The sequence below is a fragment of the Ranitomeya variabilis genome, chromosome 8 (assembly GCF_051348905.1).
Source record: "Ranitomeya variabilis isolate aRanVar5 chromosome 8, aRanVar5.hap1, whole genome shotgun sequence".
NCBI lineage: Eukaryota > Metazoa > Chordata > Amphibia > Anura > Dendrobatidae > Ranitomeya > Ranitomeya variabilis.
The window spans coordinates 140624757-140634663 of record NC_135239.1 but is presented as its reverse complement, the minus strand read 5'-3'; the positions used below and the strand labels follow the sequence as shown (position 1 = coordinate 140634663).

The 9907-nt window shown below is 40.5% G+C and overlaps 1 long non-coding RNA gene across 1 annotated transcript; it reads right to left on the bottom strand.

The window, feature by feature from the left end:
• Positions 1-9055: 9055 nt before the first annotated feature.
• On the bottom strand, positions 9056-9665 carry LOC143788490 (uncharacterized). Its single transcript, XR_013218645.1, has 3 exons — positions 9633-9665; positions 9223-9280; positions 9056-9118 (listed from the first exon to the last, which is right to left on the bottom strand). It is a non-coding gene; the product is annotated as an uncharacterized LOC143788490 (long non-coding RNA).
• Positions 9666-9907: the final 242 nt, after the last annotated feature.

Genomic DNA, 9907 nt, shown 5'->3' with positions numbered 1-9907 from the left:
AAAAAAAACTCCTGTGTCTTAGAATGTACTAATGCTTTATTAACACTTGCTTTACCTCTTTCATATTCATAACAATACATATTTAGGGGGAATCTCTGACCAGGTTTGTGTTTCCCAATCTGAGGCAGCATAAACTAGGGACTGATTCCAGCAGTGGCACTTACTGTTCTTCTTGCAGGATGTTAGACTCAAATACACAGACAGCAAAAATTAAAAGCTTAGACATAGTCGCTGGCCTAGCTTGATATTTATTAAAAAAAAGTTTTGCCTTATCAAATATAACTGAATTTTTTCACATGGAAATATGCAAGTTGTCTCTTCAAAGACGAAGCGGACTAGAACTCTAGTGCCACCTACTGGAAGTAGCAATCCTAACAGACAATGTCAACCCTTTAACGAGCCTTGTCACATGACTTAGGAAAAGAGCCAAACCAGAATCTCATTTTGCAGACACGGTGTTTCGGGGTACTGCCCCTCGTAAGTGCAAAGTGGAGATCTGGTTTGGCTGATTGAGAGGCGTCTGACCGGGATCCAAGAAGTATAATTTCTCCTTGCAGAGAGTGACGTTAGGAAGAAGCAATCCTAACAGTCAATGTCCTCACCTCGACATGCTTAACATGTCGCTCTCCGCAAGGAGAAATGTACTTCTTGGATCCCGGTCAGACGCCTCTCAATCAGCCAAACGAGATCTCCACTTTACACTGACGAGGGGCAGTATCCCGAAACAGTATCTGCAAATTGAGATTCTGGTTTGGCTTTTATCCTAAAATCATGTGACAAGGCTCGTTAAAGGGTCGACATTGACTGTTAGGATTGCTACTTCCAATAGGTGGCACTAGAGTTCTAGTCCTCTTCCTCTCTGAAGAGACAATTTGCATTTTTCCCAAAGGAGCATTGCAGCTTTAAGTCTCCTCACCTCAACATGCTTAACATGTCACTCTCCGCAAGGATAAATGATACTTCTTGGTTCACATGGAAACAAACTTACAAGGGTTTGTTCCACGAACAAGTGCATTTTAATGAACAGATCTTATAATGAAATATAGGAATAATATATTATGTAAAAGCATTTGGCCCAGTGGCCTAATTTAAATATGTACTAACAAAGAATACAGATAATAAAGTATGATTCAAACAAAAGTCCCCCAAAACACAGTATGATACCCTCACAGTGAATTCCTCCACAGTACCCTACACACACAGTATTATGCCTTACTGTACCCCCTCTCATTCCACCCGACAAAGAATGATGACCCCATCACAGTATGATTCTCCAACTGTAATCCCATCACAGCTCTCCATACAATATAATAGCTCCACATACTGCTCCATACAGTATGACGGAGCCCTGCATTGCCTTGCATACAGTATAATGACCCCATATAGTGCTCCATACAATATAATAGCTCCACATAGTGCTCCATACAGTAAAATGGCACCAGATAGTGCTCCATACAGTATAATGGCTCCAGGGTCGGACTGGGGTGTCTGGGGCCCACTAGGGGAATGGACTCTAGGGGCCCACCCAACAGCTATATGCAAATATCTGTCAGTCGTTATCCCCATAAGGCTACTTTCACATTAGCGTCTTGCACTGCACGTCGCAATGCGACGTTGCGGCGCACCGACGCATACTGTGGAAGTGCCGCACAACGGGGGCAGCGGATGCTGTTTTGCAACGCATCCGCTGCCCCATTGTGAGGTGCGGGGAGGAGGGGGCAGAGTTCCGGCCGCGCATGCGCGGTCGGAAATGGCAGACACGACGCACCCAAAAACGTTACAAGCAACGCTTTTTGGTGGCGACGGTCCGGCGCAACAGGACGCAACCGTCGCACGACGGTTGCGACGTGTGGCAATGTGTCGCACTGCGTCGCTAATGCAAGTCAATGGAGAAAAAACGCATCCTGCAAGCAGTTTTGCAGGATGCGTTTTTTTCTACAAAACGACGCATAGCGACGTGCAGTGCACGACGCTAGTGTGAAAGTAGCCTTATAGTGGAGCATCAGCTGTAAAACACAGGGGGCTCTTGCACATCTACTGTGCGCCCCCATAACTGGGATGTACAATTAAGGTATTTTACATTAAAGGTTCTATGGTAAAACAAGTTATCACCGATCCTTGGGCTCCACCGTACAGGTGATCGCTTAGGTCCGACCATTAGAAACTGCACCGATCGGAAGACTGGGGAAGTTGTATCCATGACAAGACACTTATCCCATTTTAAAATGCAGCAGCAGTTCAGATGTCTGACCGCAGCTCCATTTGTTCTCTTTCGGACTTCCAGAAAAAAACAAGAGCAGCCACTGAGGGAATGAATGGATCAGTGGTCAAGCCGGACATACCGCTCCAGTCTAATGGGGGTAAAAGTTCCACATTCTGACGACTGAGTCCCAGCAGTGTGAGACCCCTCCACCACCACCAATCAATACATTATCACTAATCCTGTGGAGAGGTGATTACTTTTTTACACAGGAGAATTCCTGTAAGTGCATCTCTGACACTGTGATCCAAGTATCTAATCTCTAATGGAAATAAAGAATCTTCTCCTAATTAATATCCGAGAGAAAAGATGACAGCCATACACAACACAATACACTATACCAAGACCAATAACACCACACACAGGAAGAAATACCACCACACCATGAACAGATCACATGGTGACCGAATAACACCACATAATACCAGGATATAGGGACCAAATAATACCACATACGAGGAGAAATACCGTCACACCATAATTAGACTACATATTCCACCACATAGTGACTGAATAATACCACATATAGGGGATAAATACCACCATACCGTGACCAGACCACAAATCACCACCACATAGTGACCGAATAATAGCACACATAGGGGATAAATACCACCATACCGTGACCAGACCACATATTACCATCACATAGACTGAATACTACACTACAATACTGATCATGCATACAAACCATAATACTAACTACACTGTTATTACCACCAGTGACATTATACACAAGAGCTCTGTATATACTGTCAGTGTACAGGTAATACAGGGATCACCAGTAACAAACAGGAGCTCTGTATATAGTGTCAGTGTACAGGTAATACAGTGACCACCAGTGACATTATACACAGCTCTGTATATAGTGTCAGTGTACAGGTAATACCGTGACCACCAGTGACATTACACAGAAGCTCTGTATATAGTGTCAGTGTACAGGTAATACAGTGACATTATACACATGAGCTCTGTATATAGTGTCGGTGTATAGGTAAGTGACCACCAGTGACATTAAACACAGGAGCTCTGTATATAGTGTCAGTGTACAGGTAATACAGTAATCACCAGTAGTAGTAGAGCATCGGGTGGTTTCGTCAAACTCAATTTGACAGGTGGACACGCCCCTATCAAAGCGTATCAAAGTGTGTAACCCCACCCCTCCCCTGTCTGCTGACAGCAGCTGTGTGACTGCTCCCCCTCCCTTTTTGATATAGTTTAATATTATCACTGTATTTGATACAGTGTTTATTATCCCAGTAATTGTTTTATATTAGATTAATGTGCTGTATTAAAGTTTACTCTTGTTTGATAAGCCGATGATAGGGAGAATGAGCCTGTGTTTCTGCTATCACGGTGTTTAATATTGTTAATACAGTGTTTATTATCCCAGTAATTGTTTTATATTAATGTGCTGTATTAAAGTTTACTCTTATTTGATAAGTTCCCTGTGCTCTCCCTTTTTGATATAGTTTAATTTGTTAATACAGTGAATATTATCCCAGTAATTGTTTTTATATTAGATGTTTATATCTCATTTATATGTGTTTTATAATGGGCACATTATGTATGTGGCCATATTACAACACCCGCAAGTATGAAGCGCGGTGTTTTATACGTATATAAAAAAGCAAAGACCCAGTATTGTTATTCTCATTTATATTTGATTTATAGTGGGGACGTTATGTATGCGGCCATATTACAACACCCGCAAGTATGAAGCGTGGTGTTTTATACGTTTATAAAAAAGCAAAAGACACGGTATTGTAAAAATGTAAAAGATTTTATTGTAAAATAAACACATCTCAAAGAAATTTCAATGCTGTAAAATTCTTGCAGAGTATAAAAGCAATCACATTAAATAGTCCATGGATCATACATCACTACACTTCTTACAAAATAAATAGCATCGTTTGAATATACATCATTACACTTCTTACAAAATAAATAGCATCGTTTGAATATACATCACTACACTTCTTACAAAATAATATGGTGTTACAAGTCATGTACGTCATATTTATCCAGTACATTCTTTACATCGTGAGCCACATGGTTTGTAGCATCGGTAGAGACCTTTTTTTTAGGCAGCAGAGTTCCACGTGTGGTACCTAATGACGGGGAATGTAAAGATTGGATTGTACGCGGCGTCGGAGCTAGCTTCTGCGGCGTAGATACAGAGTGTGTCTCGCTGCTGGAAATTTTTAATCCATCTAAAAGCTTCCTAGTAGTGGGATTACCAACAACTGTAGACGGTATATTTAGCTCGGCCATAGCCTGCATAAATGAATCCCAACCCGGAGGTAAATTCCGGCCGGTCAGAGCATGACTCTGCGTAGTACTACGTACCAAATCCAGTAAGTTAGACCCCGGTATTACGGATCCTTTGAAAATAAATTCAGCTTTATTATTCCAGTCTGTAACATTTTTATTCTGTAGTAACCTGTTTAGTAAAAACTCAGCATTCTTTTTATATCTTTGGCTTATGTGGCTAACAATTTCAGCGATCTCTTGATTTTTATCAGAGTCGGTATTTGACAATTGTTGCTGACCAGGATCAGGAGTGCTAACGAGATTTAAAGCCGTTACTTCTTTTGAGCTGTGCCGCGTATGCACCAAGTATCGTTGTAGCACGGTGCTATACATTTTAATTTTCACATCATCGGGAATGTCACGACGTTGTAAAATGTCGCTAATTTCGCCATCAAGGCGATGAATAACGCTGTCGCGTATGTTAACTGTAGCAGCAGGTCTTAGTTTGTCTAGCTCCTTTTTGGGGACTAGATACATTTTCTCTGTATGCTCCATTATCTTCCTGCGAGTAGACTTGTTATTATAGGGATTGCAAAAGCTAAAAGAGGTCCGATAAACCCGCCGGCCTGATTTAGTAGCCGCTTCTTTTTCTTTATGGGTTGAGATCTGTCGCTCAGGGTTCTTATAGCTTTACGCCACTTCTTTAATATGCCTTTTTGATGCTCTTTCAGCGGAATCCTGCCTTTTAAGATGTTTAAAGCAATCTCGCCTATGGCTGTAATTAAATCATTGCTCGCATTGCGCAAAATAGGCTTTCGGACCGCTGGGGTTGCTTTCACCAGAGTTTTTAAGAGAGCCCAGTTACGCCGGAGTCTCTCAGACATCTTTACATCACAACGCACACAGCGTAGAATGTCTGATACTTGGGTAAAATTCAATTTTTACAAGCGTTTTTCTTTTGAACATAGACAGCAGGCAACGCTGGTGGAAACAATCCGGTCCTTAAGCGAAGTTCCTCAGGGGTATTAGCTCTCAAATCTACAAGCAAATACCCATAAGGTTCCTGCGTGGCATCCTCAAAAGCTTCTAGGAAAAAACGTGTTTTTCCGGGGTACATCTGCCGAGCTAGAGTTAAAATTTGTAATTTATCTCGGGGGTTATTAAAAAGCACCATGTATTTTGTGTTTAAATTTATCGTACGGCTTTTCTTGCCCTGACAAAATATGTTTTGTACCAGGTAGAAAATGCTGAGATTTCTGTGGTGCACATACTTGGTAAAGGCTTTTTCTATCTCACAATTTTCACTAGCACTCTCCATGAGATCATCAACAATAGCCAAATTCACCTTCTTCAGCGGGAATAATTCGTCATCTACGAATGTATTCGGCAGACCCACCACAAATCTGGCGTGGGGAAAAGAGAGAGAGAATTCATCATATAGTTTCTGCCAACACGAATAAAACCAAACAATATTATCAGGTTTCTGAGAAAAATTTGTTTCAATATTATACAGCATCTGTTTTACAAAATAGCTCTTTCCAGAATTAGACGGCCCTGCTAGAATGCATGAGAATGGGTGTTGCAGGCGTGTATCCATCACCACAATACTCTGCTAATACCCAAAAGGCAGGGTGGTGAAACTGTCAATTAGTCGTCGCTTTGTATAAACGCACTTTTGTGTTTTGCATAACGGCCTCGTTTCAATCTCCCAGTACTTTTTATTTCTTACAATGGACGGCTGTTGTACGACAATACGTTTCTGTGTATCTGAGTCAGAATTGCTCGGGTAGTCCAGAACTAGATCTTTTAGACTGTTGAAATTAATAGATTGAGAGTTACCAACATTTAGTGTTATCCCCTTAACTTTTAAGACAGTTTTACCGGTGTTGAGTTTGTACCCGTAAGTTTTGGGGCCCGCGGATACAAATTCTGTGATGTGTGTACCATCGGGTATTTCACTGGGCAGCTCCCCCAGGTAATCGCCTAAAGGTGGCTGCCACTCACCATCCCTCTGTACAAAAATAACTGAATCTGTGTCGTGATAAAGGCACCTCTCCTGCAGCCGGTCCAGCAGCGAATAGAGCTCTAATCGAGCATACGCGGTTGTAAAACACGCTATAAAAATGTTTGTGTTTTTGTAGTGTTAAAATCATACAGTCACCGGCTCTTTTGTTTAATGAACCGACTGGCCGCTATAGATTTCATGCTCCCGTTTTACAACACCGCTATTTTTAATGATGGTGACGACTAGCTTTAACGAACTGGATGCTAGACATTCAACATTACTTTGAAGTGTGTGGGCAACGTCGTTTAAAAAAGATTCAGAATTAAAATCTTCACGGGTTTGTTTTGTAGCGAAAATAGGGTCTATGATGTTATAATGAGTGATTCATTAATTAAATTTAAGAGGGGACTGGATACCTTTCTGGAAAAGTATAATGTTACAGGGTATATACACTAGATTCCTTGATAAGGCGTTGATCCAGGGAACTAGTCTGATTGCCGTATGTGGAGTCGGGAAGGAATTTTTTTCCCCATGGTGGAGTTACTCTTTGCCACATGGGGTTTTTTTTGCCTTCCCCTGGATCAACATGTTAGGGCATGTTAGGTTAGGCTATGGGTTGAACTAGATGGACTTACAGTCTTCCTTCAACCTTAATAACTATAAAGTATCGCCACCTTCAACCTGGATTTTTTCAAACCATGCCCAACCAAGCTTAGTCAGGCGGGTTTAGATTTATTTAGATTCACAGGTGGTGTATGTACACAGGCATGATTTAGATTAAAATCATATAGCTCGGCGATAATGTCAGGTGTTGGACATGCATTTATCAGCCTTTCATACGTGTCACAGAAAGATTTTAGTTTGATCTGTGCGAGTTTGGTATGAGTATACTGAGCAGACATGCCAATAAACATTTTGACATGTTCATCATCCCACACAGGGCTCCCTGTGTAAGACGATTGTTCAGCAACTTTCTGTTTTTTACTTACACGACGTCGTGATACTGAACGCTTCTTTAGAGGTAATAAATTGACAAAATCGGTAGAAGATCCTGCATGAACAGTATCTGCAGGTTGTACAGTTTGACACACACATATATTACCACGGTTATTACCCTTCTTACCAGCGACGAGCTGCGTAATTTCTCTGTTTTCAGGAGTAACTTGCGGGCTGCTGAGTATGCTATTGGCTTCCTGAGTTATGAAGGGACTAACGCTCTGCGACGCAGAACTCTCTCTTGAAACATTCTTATATTTTTGATGTGGAATCTTGGGGCTTGGATTCCCGGGGTGTTTGGGTGCCGCGTAGCTTTCCTCTCGATCCACAACACGGATGGGCGAAAGAGGTGGTGTTCTCACAGCCGCATTAGCTCTTTGTGGTTGATTCCATGCAGATCCGTAATTACGCCACTGCAGAACTCGTGGTTGAAGATCCGGCGTATCTAAAAGAAAAGATGCAAGCGTCTGTTACCCGCAAAACCGGTGTAAAATTGGAAAAGCTACACGCCGGGTGTTATCCATGACCCTGCGTAATATTTGAAAAGTTAACTGTGACAGTTACCCATGAAATCATTGTAACAATACTTGCATAAAACCGGTAGAGAGCAGACCAGATATACACTTACAAGTATGGCACAGGAATTGTACATCCGCAGCTCCTGGTTTAATGGGCATCACATTGCTCGAACTCATTGAGACGGGGATATTCTCTTTTTCAAATTGAATTTTTCTGGGAACTAGTTTAGCATATGTGAATAAAATACGGCTATTAGTTAACACAGAATTGATTATCTACACAAAAGTGAGAATCGTATGTATTTCAAGTGAAGCGTTACCTTTCCTATTCTTGAGACACCTGCTTAACGAATTTCCACGTCCTTTAGGAGCATCGGGTAGCGGTGAAATTACAGCGTTCTTGTCATCTATGATCTCGACGTCTGAATCCAGATTTTCACATGCTTCGGGAACACGCCAGTTTTCCGGCATACAGAGCGATGGCTGCGTGTCAGTATCTGTATGAGAAATTGTACATAGCTCGTGTTTACATACAGGGATTAAATCAGCTGATACAGTATAATATAGTTTTACGGCATTACCCTGTTTATGGTGTGTCAGTTTTAATAATAGTATTATATTGATGGATCGCGACATTATTTGTTTTTAATAATTTAAGCATATATTTATTATGACATGATTTGTGTAATACAGTAGTTGATAGCTGTTAATACAGCCTAACTAGCGTATTCAGCGTGTGCTTATTACCTATGTTTTGCATACCAAACATATTTATGCCGTACTCGCAAATATAGTTGTTGCGGTATATAAAATGTGTTTGTCTGTGATGTGAAATTAACATAGATAATATATATATATATATATATATATATAGGTTTCTTACACGCGATACAGGAATGATAAATATCTTAGTACCGTGTTACATCGACATTTTTCCCTATCTAAATGCAAAAAGGAGAATCTAATCACCTGTGATAAGGTGAAGAGCAGTCTCATTATCTTCTAACGGCTCCTCGGCTAGGTGTTCAAAGGGTTCCTAATTCGGCGTGATGAATTTATTGCGATAATCGGGGGACATACACTCCTCTTAAATAAGAAAGAATGCAAGAATATATAATTAATATAAATTACTTATAATATAATGTCTTAATCAGAATGAACCAATACTCTGTACATTATATTCGGTATACCTAGCTGTGTGCTTGTAAGAAATGGGTTGTATTGATCGCGGGGATATTGGAATTCCATCTTAAATAAAAAAAGGGGTAAAGTTTCACCTATATCTATACCGCCGATAAATACAGATTTTAACTATACTGTACACGATGAATTAGCAAAGATTCAGTTTATAACTAGTACAAATATCAAATATATACTATATATGAATTAGAAAGATCCAGTTTTTAACTATCGTAAATATCAAATATATCTATATATGAATTAGAAAGATCCAGTTTTTAACTATCGCAAATATCAAATATATACTATATATGAATTATAATAAAAAAGATAAATATAACTAACTAGACATTTCAGCAGCAAATATATATGTTACAGACAATGATAATATCAGAGCGCAAATAAATCAGCAAATACTTACATTTAGAATAGGTCAGAGATTAGACTGCGTCTGGCTTCTGCTGGATGAATGTGTGCTGCAGGCAGCTGTATTTATCCTGGCTGGCAGGAAGCCAGGCAAGTGTTAACACCCAGAAGCACACTCCAGTTACGAACCGTCACATGCCTTCTGTTAACGCCCAGAGCACACACATGCAAACAATTACTGTCTGTATTAACTCATACATGACGTAGTCGGATTAAAACAGGAGATTTTATACAGCTGAATTTCTGAAATACGCAGGCTGGTGTTCATCG